Source organism: Myotis nattereri (genome assembly GCF_964212035.1).
Source record: "Myotis nattereri genome assembly, chromosome: 11".
NCBI classification, from domain to species: Eukaryota; Metazoa; Chordata; class Mammalia; order Chiroptera; family Vespertilionidae; genus Myotis; species Myotis nattereri.
The window spans coordinates 21,470,437-21,487,262 of NC_138086.1; positions in this window are offsets into that span (position 1 = coordinate 21,470,437).

A 16,826-nucleotide genomic window follows, 5' to 3' on the forward strand; every position below is an offset into this window, starting at 1 on the left:
CGGAGCAAATCGTTGCTTTCATTTAGATCGCTCAAGGGGAGTGCGGCCACTGTGGAAAAGAGTTTGATGGTTCCTCAAAAAGTTAAATATAGAATTACCGCCTGATCCAGCAATTCCACTTCTAGGTATATCCCCCAAAAGAAGTGAAAGCAGGGAGCCAGACAGACCCCTGTGCACCAACGTACAGCACAGGGTGGGAACAACACCGGTGTCCACCAGCAGGGCGTGGACAAACCAATGATCTACACCGACAATGGACTATTACTCAGCCTGAAAAGGAAGAAACGCTAACACGTGCTGCAGCAGGGATGACGCTTCAAAACATTATGCTAAGTGAAGTACGCCAGACACAAGAGGACAAATGCCGTGTGATTCGTTGATGTAAGTCACCTAGAATAGGTAAATTCCTGGAGAGAGCACGTAGAATAGTGGTTACCAGGGGCTGAGGAGCGTGTGGACTGGGAGTTTAATGGGTACAGAGACTCTACTTGGGATGATGAAAATGTCCTAAATGGATAATTGTGACTGTGCTTAATGCCATGAAACTGTACACTTAAAATGGTTAAAATGGTAAATTTTATATTTATATTTTAAAATATGTTTTTATTTATTTCAGAGAGGCAGGGAGAGGGAGAGAGAGATAGAAACATCAACGATGAGAGAGAATCATTGATTGGCTGCCTCCTGCCCGCCCCCGCCTGGGGATTGAGCCCGCAACTCAGGCATGTGCCCTGATCAGGAATTGAACTGTGACCCGGTTCATGGGTCGACGCTCAACCAATAAGCCACACTGGCCGGGCTTATATTTATATTTTATGAATGTATGTAATGCCATGAAATTATACACTTAAAATGGTTAAAATGGTAAGCTTTATATTATTTATATTTTACCATAATAAAAAAAAATACAAAACAAGCAGTCAATCCATCTCTAGGCTTTTCCCTCTTCATTCTAGATCTCCATAGAGGTGGGAGGGGGAGGACGGCGAGTGCAGGCAGCCCTCCCATGAGGTGGGAGGACGAGATGAAGGAAGGGGACTTTCTCATAAAACAGGACCCCCCTCAGCACTCCTCCCTCACTCGGGCCCCTCCCTCTGCATGCAGACTTATTTCTCATTTTTTCCTTATGATGTGGAGAAAACAGTAGTCTCTCTATCCTCCTGCACAAATCGCCCTCCAGGCTTCCGAGCCACACCACGTGCCACCAGACACCCCCCCTCCCCCCGCCCCCCTTACCCTCCACCCACTTCCTACAGAAAACACTTCACCATGGGCCTTGTTTGCCTTCCCTGGTTTGGAGTCTGCGCTTTCTACCCGCTATTTTGCACCTTGGATCTGTTACTCTGAACAGTCTTCCCCAATTATCTCAACCTGTGTTTTCTCTCCCGGACTAGGACGTAAAATACATTCATGAAAAATGGGGCAGAGAAGCTGTGGATCAGAGGTCAGGCTCATGGCAATCTCAGCGCAAGGAGGGCGTGAGGGCTGGGAGGGCGGGCAGGCGAAGGTCTACCATCTCATGAGCTTCAGGACGCTGCCCCTGCCGCTGCCCCTCAGACGTCGTCTTCTTGGGCCTCCTGGTCCCTGGCTTCTGGGGCACCGGTCACCATTGTGCCATGGCATAGTCACGTTTGCCACAAATAGGTCACCAGGAGAGCTGTAAAACACAGTGTCCATGATTCAGGTCCACCTGTTGGCTGTGCTGGATGAATTGCTCAGCTCCACTTGGTCCCTTCTCTGTCTCTCTATGTCCTTCGTCCTCGGCCTCCTCGGCGGTCTGCTGCTGGGTGTGTGCAGCTGTGGGCTGCCTTTTCCCAGAGGGCGGCCTTCAGGAGCCCACCCACCAAGGCGACAACGACAGCCGGCTGTTGCAGCACAGCCAGGCTGCGTGTGTGTGTGCGAGGTGCTGTGAGGATTACATGACATAATACATGTGACGTATTCAGCCCAGTGCTTAGCATGTGGTAAGTGCACAAAGGATGTTAGTTACATCAGTAGAACTAATGAAAGAATGTGTCATTAACACAGCCTGCTATTCAGACTGTGGGGTTGGTTTCTTTAAAACTTCAAGTTTGTTCCCACACACAAATCCTCTGAAATTAACTAGTTAGATTTCTCAGCTGAAACTTAATTCTGTACATCCAAATGGAAAGCTTAAATCCAAATCAATTAACAAATGGGACCATGCAGAAAATTCTGAAGAAGCATGTGTTATGTCCTTGAACTTGAAGAGCTCACATTTTTCAAACATTCAGAGAATAAATGCAGGGACCTTGGGCCTGAAATATGGGGAACACCTGGTCAGTTGGCCCTGTCCCATCCCCAGTGGGTCACCGCATGGGGCTGGGGGCGTAGAGAGAAGCATCGCTCAGGAAAGGATTCTAATTGTGAGGCAGGAGTGACAAATTGGTCTTGAAGGCTGAAGGTAGGACTATGCATCTAAAACTAATCTATTCAACAGTGACAATAAAGCAAGTGAATCTTTTTTTTTTTTTTAAATACACCTTTTCTTCAAAATAAAATTCAGAGAACAAGTAGAGTGAAAGTCTAGTGCAGTGGTTCTCAACCTTCTGGCCCTTTAAATACAGTTCCTCATGTTGTGACCCAACCATAAAATTATTTTCGTTGCTACTCCATCACTGTAATGTTGCCACTGTTATGAATCGTCATGTAAATATCTGCTATGCAGGATGGTCTTAGGCGACCCCCGTGAAAGGGTCGTTCGACCGCCAAAGGGGTCGAGACCCACAGGTTGAGAACCGATGGTCTAGAGCAGGGGTGGGCAAACTTTTTGACTCGAGGGCCACAGTGGGTTCTTAAACTGGACCGGAGGGCCGGAACAAATGCATGGATGGAGTGTTTGTGTGAACTAAGATAAATTCAACGTAAACATCATTACATAAAAGGGTACGGTCTTTTTTTTTTTTAGTTTTATTCATTTCAAACAGGCCATATCTGGCCCGTGGGCCGTAGTTTGCCCACGGCTGGTCTAGTGGTTTCTAGGCCCCCTTGGACGAAGATTTCACATTCCATTGTTAAATTTGCTGAGGCTGTCCCTGCAGACGTGGGTTTTTGTTTTTCACACGGCACAAAGATGAGCACGGAAAGATTCCCTGTGTTTAAAACCACTCTTGTTCTCATGGTAACTGTTCGTCCATCAGCACCAAGACACACAAAGGCACCCGGCCGCCTGAGCGTGTTACTACGACAACTGGAATGTGGAGTACACGCTTTTAAAGGAGTGTGGGAGGGTTTCATTTCACTTCACTTTCTTCAAGAAAGCCCGGGGAGGATGAGGCAGGCATTTCCGCCAACGGCTGCCCTGGGGTCCGAGCCCTGGGCTCACACCGCCACAGGGCTGGCCGAGAGGCGGTGACAGGGAGTGCCAGCTGCAGAATGCTGTGAAATCACATCAGTGAAATGTTGCTCTCTCGTCAGAAACTATACAAAGATATCTTTGTGTTGGGAGTAGGCGGGATGAAGGAGTGAGTATGAAAGGAGAGGCACTCTGGATTTTTTAGCCTTCATGGGATTTGTAGATAAAAGATGACCGAGAGAAATCAGCTTGTGTTAAAAAGTGTTCATTCATAAATAAACAAGTAAGTAGTCCACAGTTTGGGGTGTACAGGCACTGCTAGGAACTTGAAAAGGATATGGCCTTTCCATTCTCCTCTGAGGACGTGACTATTTCTCATCCTGGGCCGAACAGAGCTGAAAATAGTGTCTGTCGTGTGTTTACCGAATACCTCTACCTTCAGTATTGGGGCTACAGCAGGTGTGGACCCAGCTGGAGGGTGCCAGCCCTCTGTGTGTGGCACCGGAAGGAACTCCTCACGCCCGGGGCAGTACCTGTGTCCTGGGCCTTCCTAGTTCCGTGGTGGAGGCCCACCCACCAGGCTTCCCGCCTAAGGCGTTGGTTGATTCCAAATTGCCCCATAGTCTCCCTACTGTTCCCTGAGACCTCCTTAAGACAGACACTTCTCTTGGCCTTGCTATCTCTCTATAATTTACAGAGTGCCAAGGCCCAGGCACTAGCCCCATGGAGGTGTGGGCGAAAGGGGCCACGTGCTGACCTGACAGGCTCAGGGGGGCCTGCATGGCGCTCTTGCAAACTCAGAGACCTAAAGTCACCACAAAGGATGGTCTGAAATTAAACTTGAACTAAAAGCAGTTATGGAGGGCAGTTACGTCCTAGGCCGGTATCTTCACTGACAAGGTCAACCTTTGCCTTAACTGAGCCTGTCTGTCTTTTTGCATCTATGATAACATACCCTTGACATGTCTGGGTAACTTGTAACTTCCCTTTTTCCGGACCTGTGGGGCACAACCTAATGTGCTGGGCGCCAGGACAGATACCACAAATTCCTTCATTGTTATCATGTTGTTCCTGCACCCACCTAAGTATGTGCCTATCATTTTACTTTTTATCCAATCCCAGGGGTTTCTCCCCGCCCGCCCCCCTCCCCCCCCCCGCCCTGCTTTTGCTTTCTCTCGCCTCTAGTCTATCACCAATGGATTTCATGTAACCCACCTATGTCCCTCCTTTGATTGCAATGTATAAATACAGATGCCACCTGCCATTCTCTGGAGCATTTATTTAATTCATTGAGGTTCTGCTTCCCAGCAATTGTCGACAGACTGGCTCAAATAAACTCACAAAAATTCTTTACAGGTTTGAATGTTGTTTTTTTTAAGTTAACAAAGATCTGGGTGGAGCCAGGAAATCCAGGTTTAGGCAGCACGAAGGAGTCTCTGAGGCAGGAGTTAGGCATCTCTAAGTAGATACGCTTCTGTAAACACATCTGTTTAATTCTCCCAGTTATCTCTCGGGCTCAGAGGAGTAAAGTAACTTACCCATGGTCACACAGTAGTAACCAGCCGGTGAAGTTCAAGCTCTCGTCCACCCTGCACTGGGCCCTGCGGGTAAGGGGAGAGGACTGAATGCGCTGTGAGGGCACCTGGGGATCCGGCTCTCACATGCCTGTGGTGGCTCTCCTGTCCCACCTCATTGGGTGGGGTTCATGGGGAGGTTACAGCCCCCCAAAGACTCCCTGCTGCTCTGGCACTTCTGACATGCTCCTTTTTATTTTCTGTTTTGACACCTTTGGGGTTTGCAGACCTGGGGAGGGACTGCCCAATTTCTGGCGGTAGCAACCAGCTTGCCTGTGAGCGCACCTGTGATAGGCAAACCAACCAGTGCCCACGCCATTCGCCTCCTTTTATCAGGTGATTGCCGCCGGACTCTGTCCCCCGTCCCTAAGTCACCGAGGGCCAGGTACCAGACAACTAGGGAGAGGGGACAAGGTCCAGGAAGGTGACTGGGCTCCGCTGCTCGGCCATGACCCACCTCCGTCTGAGCCCTCCAGCCATCGGGGTGAGCAGGCAGCCGTTCAGCCCCAGGACACCGAGCACCCGCTGGTCCCCGCCCTCTCTTCGTCTCTTCCCCGTACAATTAATTCTGCAACTTCAGTGATCAGCTCAGCTTTCAGCATGCTTTGGCCTTTCTTTTCTTAGCTGACCATTTGCAGTTTGGAATGTTAGTAAGAGTAGCAATATGATGACACAGGATGATGGCAACACTGACCAAAATGGCAGAGCATGTGACATGGGCTGGTTTTTCAATCTGGGAGTCAGGGCACAGATGGACGTGGCTGGGGCTGGAGCGGGAGCGGGAGCGGCAGCGGTGGGGAGGAAAGGGTTGGGATGGAAGAGAAGGCTGGAGGAAGGCTGGCGGCCTGGCTGTGAGGGCTCCGAGAGCCAGGCCGAGTCTGCAATCTGCAGGGCGTGGCCCACTCCCAAGGGGCTGAGAAGGCTGTAGCCAGATGTGTTTGAGGATCTACACGATGGGGCCCTGGAGGCTGTTTGGATAGCAGCAGAGCAGGAGGAAATGGGAGGAGTAGCTGCCAGAGCCCAAGTGGAGATGGGCCCCTGAACTGGGCCGGGGGAGGGACCCCGCAGACAGTACCGAGGGGAGAAGGGGGAGAAGCGTACCCTTGTAAGGGCCTCACCCACGGGGCGGAAGGGCTGCAGGCGGCAGTGCTGTGGTTTAGATTCCTGTGGGGCTTTGCAGCACCTTCTCAGGTATCCCTGACAACAACCCTACTTCTTGGGTGGAGACCCCTTCCCAGCGGCTGGAGGTCACAGACTTTGGAAGACAGTCACACGCTTGACTAACTTGGGAACGCCCAAAGGCCCCTGCTTTATCCGGATGCGGATGCGTTGGGATGCGATCTGACTGCTAATTTTGAGCCCACTTAACGGGGGAGTTTGGAGGCTTGACTGTGAGGGCTCTGAGGACCACCCAAGTGATCACATTTCCGTGAACATTTGAAAAGCAGGCGCTGAGCCCTAGAGCTCTGCCCCGATTCTGCACAAGACGCACAGGCCATTGATTCCCATACATCATGCCCTCCAGGAAGGAAATGGGGGGGTGGGTTTGACAAACTCCCCACAAATAAAGTCGGAGTTACTTTCTGGGATGAAAATTAAGAATCAAAATGAGCCCTAGCTGGTTTGGCTTAGCAGATAGAGTGTCGGCCTACGAACTGAACAGTCCCAGGTTCGATTCTGGTCAAGGGCACATGCCCAGGTTGTGGGCTCGATCCCCAGTGGGGGGCTTGCAGGAGGCAGCCGATCAATGATTCTCTCTCATCATTGATGTTTCTATTTCTCTCTCCCTCCCTCTCTGAAATCACCCACCACCAGGCCCCTTCCCTTGAGGGGCTGGCGCTCTCACCTTCACACCATGACCTGGCCCTTTGGAAATCCCACTCTCTCTGCCAGGAGACTCTCTCCATCTTTGGTATCAGCCTCTCCTTTTTCCTCTTGCAACGTTATCAGAAAAGCCAAATGAAGAAAACCCATCTTCTTTCCTGGTAATCAGGGAAGTTTCCTTAGGTGGCCAAGGATGCTGGGCCATCACGCCACCCAGTGCGGGTACCAGCAACCCAGAGTAGAAGCACTTTGCCTGCCTCGGCTGCTTGGGTTTACAAGCTGCCCTGCACCTTTGGCAGACCTGCTGAATACCTTTTTCTAATTATAAGAATAATAAGGCGCATTTAGAAAGTAGGGAAAGGTAGGTGCAGAAAAAACCCACCTATAATCCTGCCACCCAGAGGCAGTCCCTATTAACATTTTGATATATTTCCTCCCTCAATTTTACATGCATTTTTCTGTAGCTGAGATCATCCTGTATACATGACTTTATGTCTAATTTTTCTCACTTTTTACAATATTTTCCCATATCATTAAAAATTGGTTGAAAACATTAAAATTTTCCACATAAGTTTTTTATTTTTATTATTTTTTAATCCTCACCCAAGGACACGTTTATTGATTTTTAGAGAAAGGGGGAGAGAGAGAGAGAAACATCAATCGAATGCCTCCTGGGCATCCCCAACCAGGGATCACATACCCGAAACCTAGGTATGTGCCCCGACCGGGAATTGAACCTGAAACTTTTTGGTGTATGGGATGACGTGCCAACCAACTGAGTCACTCAGCAGGGCAACACATAATTCTTTTAAATTATAAAGGTAATACACATGCTCTGTAAAGAATTTTAAAAATTCAGAAATATATAAAGGAAAAAGGGAACATCTCCCTTTACTACTTTTCCCCCATGCCTCAGAGGTAAACCACTTTTTGTTGTTGTTGTTAAGCCTCACCTGAGGGGATATATATATATATATATATATATATATATATATATATATATTAATGTCTACAAGCAACTTTATTTTTTATTTATTTATTTATTTTATCTACATCTGCTTCTAGGTGAAATATTTTGTTTGTTTTTTTGTTAATCCTCACCTGAGGATATTTTTCCATTGATCTTTTAGAGAGAGAAGGAAAGACACAGAAACATCGATGTGAGAGAAACATATCCATTGGTTGCCTTCTGCACAAGCCTGGGCCAGGTGGGGAGGAGCCTGAAACCAAGGTACGAGCCCTTGACCAGAATCCAACCTGGGACCCTTTGGTCTGCAGGCTGATGCTCTATCCACTGAGCCAAACCTGCTAGGGTACAACTTTATTTTTTATTAATGTGACCGTCTACATCAAATTGAATAATTCATTCCTGAAAATCCTTGTGTGCAAACTGAAAAATGAAGCATGGTATGATTTGCAAAATTTGTTCTGAAATTCTAACTATTTCACTGTTTTCTGAAGATGCTGATACAATGGTCACACAAAACACCAAAAGTTAAGAAGAAATATATGTCCATCAGACCTTTAGAAACATTTGAAGTAAAAATTAACTGCGACTTAGAAACAAGTTTACACAATTTGAATCCATGTATCCCAAAGAAGTTGAACTGGCATAAGCAGACTTATAAAAAGCTAAGGCACATATTTTTATGTTATATACTAGAGGCCCGGTACATGAAATTTGTGCACTGGGGGGCGGGGGGGCGCGGGGGAAGGAAGGTGTCTCTTAGCCCAGCCTGCACCCTCTCCAATCTGGGACCCCTCGGACATTCCTCTCACAATCCAGGACTGCTGGCTCCCAACCGCTCGCCTGCCTGCCTGCCTGATCACCCCCTAACCACTCCCCTGCCAGCCTGATCATCCCCTAACCACTCCCCTGTCAGCCTGATTGACACCTAACTGCTACCCTGCAGGCCCGACCACCCACAACTGCCCTCCCCTGCCGCCTGGTCACCCCTGACTGCCTTCCCCTGCCGGCCTGGTCACCCCCAACTGCCCTCTCCTGCAGGCCTGGTGGCTCATAACTGCCCTCCCCTGCTGGCCTGATTGCCCACAACTGCCCTCCCCCCTCCCCTGCCGACCATCTTGTGGCGCCCATCTTTTGACCACATGGGGGCAGCCATCTTGTGTGAAGGCGTGATGGTCAATTTGAATATTACCTCTTCATTATATAGGATCATTTGACTACTGAACAATTAGATGGATTTTAATTTCCAAGTCTTTTTTTGAGAAAGCAAGATTAATACAATGTAAATCAGAATGTCTAAATAATAAAATTAATAAACCAAAGTAACTGTTATGTAAATTAACTCATTTATTATAGGCTAGCAATGTTTCAAACTGTGGAGCTTCTACTGGTCTTTCAACTCCTTCAGACTTTACTGTGACGGCAGAAGTGGTGTTGTAGGTCCAAGCAGCACCAGCCGCTGTTTTGATGCAGGAACTACAGTGCCAGACCCCACAGCTTGTCTCTTCATCTAGGTCTTGCCAGAGAAGGAGCCAGTGTACTTGGCATGCCGGCTGATTTCACTTTCCTTCACCATTTTCCGAGGGAGGCACCATAATGGGTCCCATATTTACCAAAGATTCTAATCTTCTTGGTGCGTTTAGCCATGTCCTTGCAAACTAGGTCGGATCCCCACCTCACTCCCCCGCCTCCCACCGCCCAAGGATATTTTTTCCATTGATTTTTAGAGAGTGGAAGAGAGAGAGAGAGAGAGAAACACAGATGTGAGAGAAACATCAATCAGTTGGCTCCCACACAGGGGAGCTGGGGACTGAACTGGCAACCCAGGTATGTGCCTGCAACCCAGGTACGTGCCCTTGCCTGGAAATCAAATCTGAGACCAATGCTCTAATCACTGAGCAACACCAACCAGGGTGGTAAACTGCTCTTAACAGTTTAGTATTTAAACAACTTAACAGTAAATAATATCTATGCTCCCTGTCATCTCAATTCAACACTTCTTATAACTAAGCATATCCCTTGCACTGTACCTACACATATACCAATACATAGCTTTTATGGTAATGTATGCCACCTACCCTTGTATACCAATTGTTTTAGGCACATTACTTAGGTATCTGGGGGCAAAGATGGAGAAAGTGATGACAAAGTTCCATCGCAGAGCAAACGCAGGCCATACAGAATTTGAGAACGCGGTGTTCATCTGGCAGATGCCATACTGCTTCTTTGCATTTCCAGGAAGAGACCCTGTCGTCTGGGATCTAACGTTGACTTCTGTCACCTCCAAAATTCCCTGATGGTTTTCCAGATGGACAGTCTCCTGGGCTCCACCTCAGAAGAGCTGAGAAAATACCAGCGTCTCGAATTACCCGAATTACACAGGTGGTTTCCTGCACTGCAGAGGCCTTTTATGGAGGTGGCAGTATTCCACCCCGGGGGCGAGGCTGGAAACAGAAAGTCGGCCTTGGCATTGAGCTGGCCCATAACGAGATCGCAATGGTTTGCCAAAGTCACACACGTGAAAAGTAACCAAGTTTACAAGCACCTCCGACTTCTGGACAGGCCTCGCCTCGGGCATAGGATTATAGGAAACCCACACACAGATGCTCAGCAGCTGAGCCAGGGCTTCTGGAGTTTGCAGGACAGCAAGGAGGCCTCGTGTAGTGGAAACGTGCAATAAGGAGCCAGGCCAGGGGCTCGACTTAACCAGAAAGCTCAAAAAGGCAAAGGCCCCATCTCTCTTTGTCACTCTTTTCAGACTGAGGCCTCCTGGCCGTCTGCTCTGTGGCTGGTCCAGGCCTTACTAAGGTGCCCACAGATTCTGTGGCCAACAGAGCAGGTTGCTGCGAGCTTTTCACCAGATGTTTCTTTTCTTAGTGGGACAACAAAGATTTCCCTGCATAGTTGTTGCTATATATATTTAATGCAATTTACCATATGTACAGCTCTGCATCCTCAGAATCCAGCATGGCTCCTGGCATGGCAAGATGCTGAAAAATGCCTTCTCTGAACCTTAAAGATGCTCAAAAATGACTTTTTGAACCATATTGATGTTCAAAAATGCCCTCTTTGAGCCTATTTCATGTCATCGCACTCACAGGAAATATATAGCATGTTCAAGTAAACTGGGGGAAGGGGGATTGGGGGCAGCTCCTGGGGCTCCATGGAAAAAGTAATTATGTTTTCTTTATACTAAAGAATTAGGCAAATAAAATATCAAGTAATTAGAGAACTTAGTAAATACTGAATTTGTATGAAATTATCCAAATAAAATATTTCCAAAATGTAACGAGAAACTTGATCTTACTTCCATAAACATAACTTTAAAATGTTTTATATTTCATTTAATGTAAAGTGTCTACTGTATTCTGATTCCATATGTCATCAATATAAAAATTATTAATGAGATATTCTACATTCCCGCTTTCTTACTAGGTCTGGTGTGTATGTTCACCGCCGGCACATGTCAGGCTGGCCCGGGCCCAGTCCAGCTGCCCCGCTCCACAGGCGGCCATGGCTCCCGCGGGCCCGGCACCGCTCTGCGGAGAGAACCGCAGACGCTGCTGAGCAGAGCTCCTTTCCACGTTCTTCTTCAGATGCTCGCAGTGGAGATAAATAATTGCCAATGAAGATTTTGCAGTAATAATCTATTCAAGTTCTTGCTAATCACCATCAGTGAGAAATTTTGCCCAAGGAAGAGATTTAAAATTTTTAAAGCATTTTTACCACTCTTCAAACTTTTATAGCAGTTGAAATTATCTTTCACGAGTTTAACAGCTCTTCTGGAAATTTCTTGTGATAAGGCATAGGATTTCAAACCCATCACATTTTTTTGTACCGACTATTCCCCCCCTCTCCACCCCCCCCCCCAACCATTTAAAGATAATGCTGAAGGTCTGGTTAGCAGGCATGCCCGTGTGGTTAGAGCAATTGTCACACAGCGGTTGGATCCGGCTCAAGGGGATCAGGGGCTGCAGAAGGACAGAAGCTGCTGTGGGTGGAGACAGAGGTTTGGGACCCAGCCAGGTGCTGTCTCTCCAGCGGCAGCAGCCACCTGCCCGCACCCACTCTCCATGGCCTTAGCTGGGGGCCGGGCTCCCAGGACGCCAGCAACATAAGCCCCAGCAGCTCATCTGCCCCTTCTCCAACTCCTGCACAGTGGTTTGTGGCAGCTACTGATGTAGCCCTCGGTGTGGTGGGACGTTTTCCGCATGGGGCTTGCAGGGACAGGCGTCACTCTCTTTTCTCCCTTCCTAGGGTGAAAAGGCAAAGGATTTAAAAAATAGATAAAAACTTTTCTGGGGCGCCCTGATGCTGCTGCTCACAGCTCAAAGTGGCTGCCCAGAGGGCTTGCCCGCCCAGGCCCTCTATTGTCCCCATGCACTGAGGTTGTCAGTGACAAAGAGAACCCCAGTGTCTGCCGCACGCTGCTGAGAGATTCTGGTGTAGCAGACACTGCCCAGCATCCATTGCCTGCCCTTCCTTCCTTCCTTCCTTCCTTCCTTCCTTCCTTCCTTCCTTCCTTCCTTCCTTCTTTCCTTCCTTCCTTCCTTTCTTTCTTTCTCATTATGTTTTTCTTTTTTTTTTTATTTCAGAGAGAGGAAAGGAGACGAAGAGAGAGATAGAAACATCAATGATGAGAATCATTGATTGGCTGCCTCCTGCATGCCCCAACCAGGGATCCAGCCCGCAACCCAGGCATGTGCCCTGACCGGGAATGGAACCGTGACCTCCTGGTTCATTGGTTGACACTCAACCACTGAGCCACACCGGCCGGGCTGCCTGCTTCTTTCTTGTTAACAATATCTTCTCTCTTTATACCTCGGTGATCTTGGGCAAGTTATCTAACCTGTATGAACTTTAGTTTCTCTGTCTTTCTCTCTTTCTCTCTCTCTCAGCAGCTTTATTAAGATTTGAGATAGTATTCACACACCATATAATCCATCCATTTAAAGCATACAGTGTAGCCCTGGCCAGGTGGATTAGCTGGTTGAAGCACCCTCCGGTACACCAAAAAGTGAGGAGTTCAATCCCCGGTTGGGGCACATAGGGAGGCAACCGATGGATGTTTCACATCGATCTTTCTCTCCACCCCCCCCCCCTTCATCTCTCTGAATTCAATAAAAACAAACAAACAAATACATAAAAAAAGTGTACAGTTTTGTGGTTTTTGGTATATTCACAAAGTTGTGCAAAAGCTTCTGTTTCTTGTCTGTCAAACAAGATAACCTCATGAGATTGTTGTGAAAAAGAAGTGAGGTGACTAAAGTGCTTGGTACATCATCTGGCACATGGTAACCCTCAGTAAGTGGTAATTGTTATTTTGACGATGATGACGACGAGATGACAGGTGGCGAGGGAGCGGCCTGGGACACTGGGCGGTGACTGCAGCCTGGGAATTTGCTGCACGTTGTTGTGGAATCTGGGCGGCCCAGCTTTACTGCTCCTCCCGCACTGGCCACAAAGCCAGCAGCCTTCCCATTAGGTGCTACAAGCCACCTCTGTGCTCCCACGGACGTGACAGCTGCTCAACAGCTGTGCGGGCTGCAGCACAGCCTAAGGCAGGAAGTGGCAAGGAATGCCATTTTTTACAGAATACCGAAGGCAAGAGAAATTCAAGTCAAGCAAGAAAAGTCACTCCCTTGTCTTGGATTTGATCAGCTGCAACTTGGCCTCATTTGGCTTGGTCTCCTTCTCCACCCCAAGAAAAGTTTTACTGTCAAGATTATTATAATAAGGATGTTTATTGTTAATTACTTAGTATAATCCCCTCTCTAGAAGTGGTCAGTATTAATTTTGGACTAGATATTTTTATTTTTTATTTATCTTTTAATTTTTTTTTTTAGTTTGGACTAGATATTTTTAGAATGTACATACAGGGTGGGGCAAAAGCATGTTTACAGTTGTTCGTATGGAAAATAATACAATAATTAATAAATAGTAATACAAGCATAAAGTGTTTTTGCATCACCAGTTTTGCCCCACCCTATGTATTTTTTGTAATTTTTAAAATTAATTTCAGCCGAAACCGGTTTGGCTCAGTGGATAAAGCGTCGGCCTGCGGACTGAAAGGTCCCAGGTTCGATTCCGGTCAAGGGCATGTACCTGGGTTGCGGGCACATCCCCAGTGGGAGATGTGCAGGAGGCAGCTGATCGATGTTTCTCTCTCATCGATGTTTCTGGCTCTCTATCTCTCTCCCTTCCTCTCTGTAAAAAATCAATAAAATATATTAAAAAAATAAATAAAATTAATTTCAGAGACGGAGGGAGAGGGAGAGATAGAAACATCAGTGATGACAAAGAATCATTGATCAGCTGCCTCCTGCACGCCCCCTACCGGGGATCGACAACCCGGGCATGTGTCCTTGACCAGAATCGAACCCGAGACCCTTTCCGCAGGCTGACGCTCTATCCACTGAGCCAACCAGCTAGGGCACAAACCGAACTTTTTCAAACAACTGCGTAGCATTCTTTGGCATGGATGAACCGTCATTTATTTACCAAATCCTCAGTAGATTGGCATGTTGATTGTTTCATACTTTTGAAAAAATGATTACTTCAGGGGCAATGGCGTGCCATCCACAACCCCCTTCAGGAGGGAGACACTCACTCCCCAGCTGTGAGGAGTTTGCCGGCTGAGCGCCCGCAGCTCTGCTGTGTCCCTATCTGGGCTTGTCCTCAGCCAAGGGGGCCGCCTGGCGTCCAGTGACTGATCAATGTGTGCATGGAAGGGGGAGTTTGAAGGCCTTGCCTCAGCGCTATAACCTCCAAAGGATCGTTCTAGTTCCAGAACTTTCTAAAACTCTTACTGCAACTATTTCAAAGCTGAAGTTCTCTCTCTGTTCAGTCCTGCTCCCCTCACTCCTTACAGAGGCTGTTCTCAGGAGCACGTCCCAATAAACCTCCTGCACAGAGACCCATCTCAGAGTCTGTTTTCTGAGTAAGCTGACCTCAGATGGTGGCAAATGTCTTTTTCATTGTTTTATATTTTTTAAAATATAATTTTATTGATTTCAGAGTAGAAGGGAAAGGGAGAAAGAGATAGAAACATTAATGATGAGAGAGAATCATTGATCGGCTGCCTCCTGCACACCTTCTACTGGGAACTGAGCCTGCAACCCAGGCATGTGCCCTGACCCGGAATCCTGCAGGCAACAGGCCGATGCTCTATCCACTGAGCCAAACCAGCTAGGACAGGGGTGGGCAAACTTTTTGACTCGAGGGCCACAATGGGTTCTTAAACTGGACCGGAGGGCCGGAACAAAAGCATGGATGGAGTGTTTGTGTGAACTAATATAAATTCAACGTAAACATCATTACATCAAAGGGTACGGTCTTTTTTTTCAATAGTTTTATTCATTTCAAACGGGCCAGATCCGGCCCGCAGGCCGTAGTTTGCCCACAGCTGAGCTAGGACGGAAAAGTCTTTTTTTTTAAAAAAAAAATCTTTTTCTGAATAGTTGTTACTAGAATTCTTCTTAGGAAAGGCGTGTCTTTTGAGGGAGAACCTTGTTGAGTTTCGTGGGGACTGAGTGTGACCTTGGGAATGGAATTTGCAAGGAGAGGAGGGGAAGCCGTTCTGCTCGAAGCTCAGGGAGGAATTACCAGCTTTGCTCCTGACCTGGGAGGAGACCAGTGAAGCAGAGAGAACGACAGGGAGAAGCGAAAGGCAGAGAGAAGAGCCAGAGAGGTGGTGAGAAGCCAGGACTGGTGAAAGGGGCAAAGAAATTGTAAGAAAGAGGATGGCACTGTGTGGCTTTGATGTAAATGCCTCTCTCCTCTCCGCTCTGGAACCATCAGGAAGCTCGGCTACGCTCGCAGCAGCTCTGGATGAGGGGCCGTTTTGTGGACGTCGGGGGAGCCAGGTGTCACCTCCAAGACCCTTTGGGCCACGGAGAGTGCATATAAGGACCCAGTGGCCATGACCTGTAGAGACTGCGTGAGGGAAGTGTCCGGCCCCCAGAAGGCTCGGGACGTAACCGAAACATGAAACGGGACAGAGACGTCCCAGCCAGTCTCTGCTCCGAGCAGGTGTGACTTCAGCGAAGAGCGTGTCAGTGCAGGTCTGCGGGTCCCGGGGAACAGGGGGAAGGAAAGCGACACTTTCTGCCTCCTCTCTCCCTTTGGGAACCTGGGACATGAAGGCCCAGGTGCTCCAAGTGGCACAGGGAACTGTTACCAATGAAGGTGAGGAAAAGAATGCCCTGTTCTGGGCTGCCTTTAACTATTATATTCGGAGAGAACAACACTCACTCATGTCACACAAATGACTCCCTTTCCTAGTTCACATCTCATAGTCACTGGCATTTCCCCACAGCCTCAGGTTTTATGTAATTGCAATCCTGATGAGAAGCAGTTTGTGCAACACTTTTTCTCTTCCAGTCGTTGGAGGCAGGATAACATAGTAGGAAGAGCTTGGATCCTGAAGTTAGATCTGGGTTTCAAATCTACTCTAGCTAACCTCAGAAGGCTCTGAGCCTCCGTCTCCGTACCTGTAAGACAGACCTCCCTTACAGGGTTGTTGTAAAGATCAAAGGAGGCCCAGGCCGTGTGGCTCAGTGGTTGAGTGTGGACCTATGAATCAGGAGGTCACGGTTTGATTCCCAGTCAGGGCACATGTCCAGGGTTGCGGGGGTGGTGCAGGAGGCACCATCATTGATGTTTCTACCTCTCCCTCTCCCTTCTTCTCTGAGATGAATAAAAACATTCTTTCAAAAAGATTAAAGGAATCTTAAATCAACAAAGAAATTAAACAAAAAGGCCAAAACCGGTTTGGCTCAGTGGATAGAGCGTCGGCTTGCGGACTGAAGGGTCCCGGGTTCGATTCCGGTCAAGGGCATGTACCTGGGTTGCGGGCACATCCCAGTGGGAGATGTGCGGGAGGCAGCTGATCGATGTTTCTCTCTCATCGATGTTTCTGACTGTCTTTCTCCCTTCCTCTCTGTACTCTGTAAAAAATCAATAATATATATATATATATATATATATATATATATATATATATATATATATAAAGATTACAGCCCTAACCGGCTTGGCTCAGTGGATAGAGCGTCGGCCTGCGGACTCAAGGGTCCCAGGTTCGATTCTGGCCGAGGGCACATGCCTGGGTTGTGGGCTCGATCCCCAGTGGAGGACTTGCAGG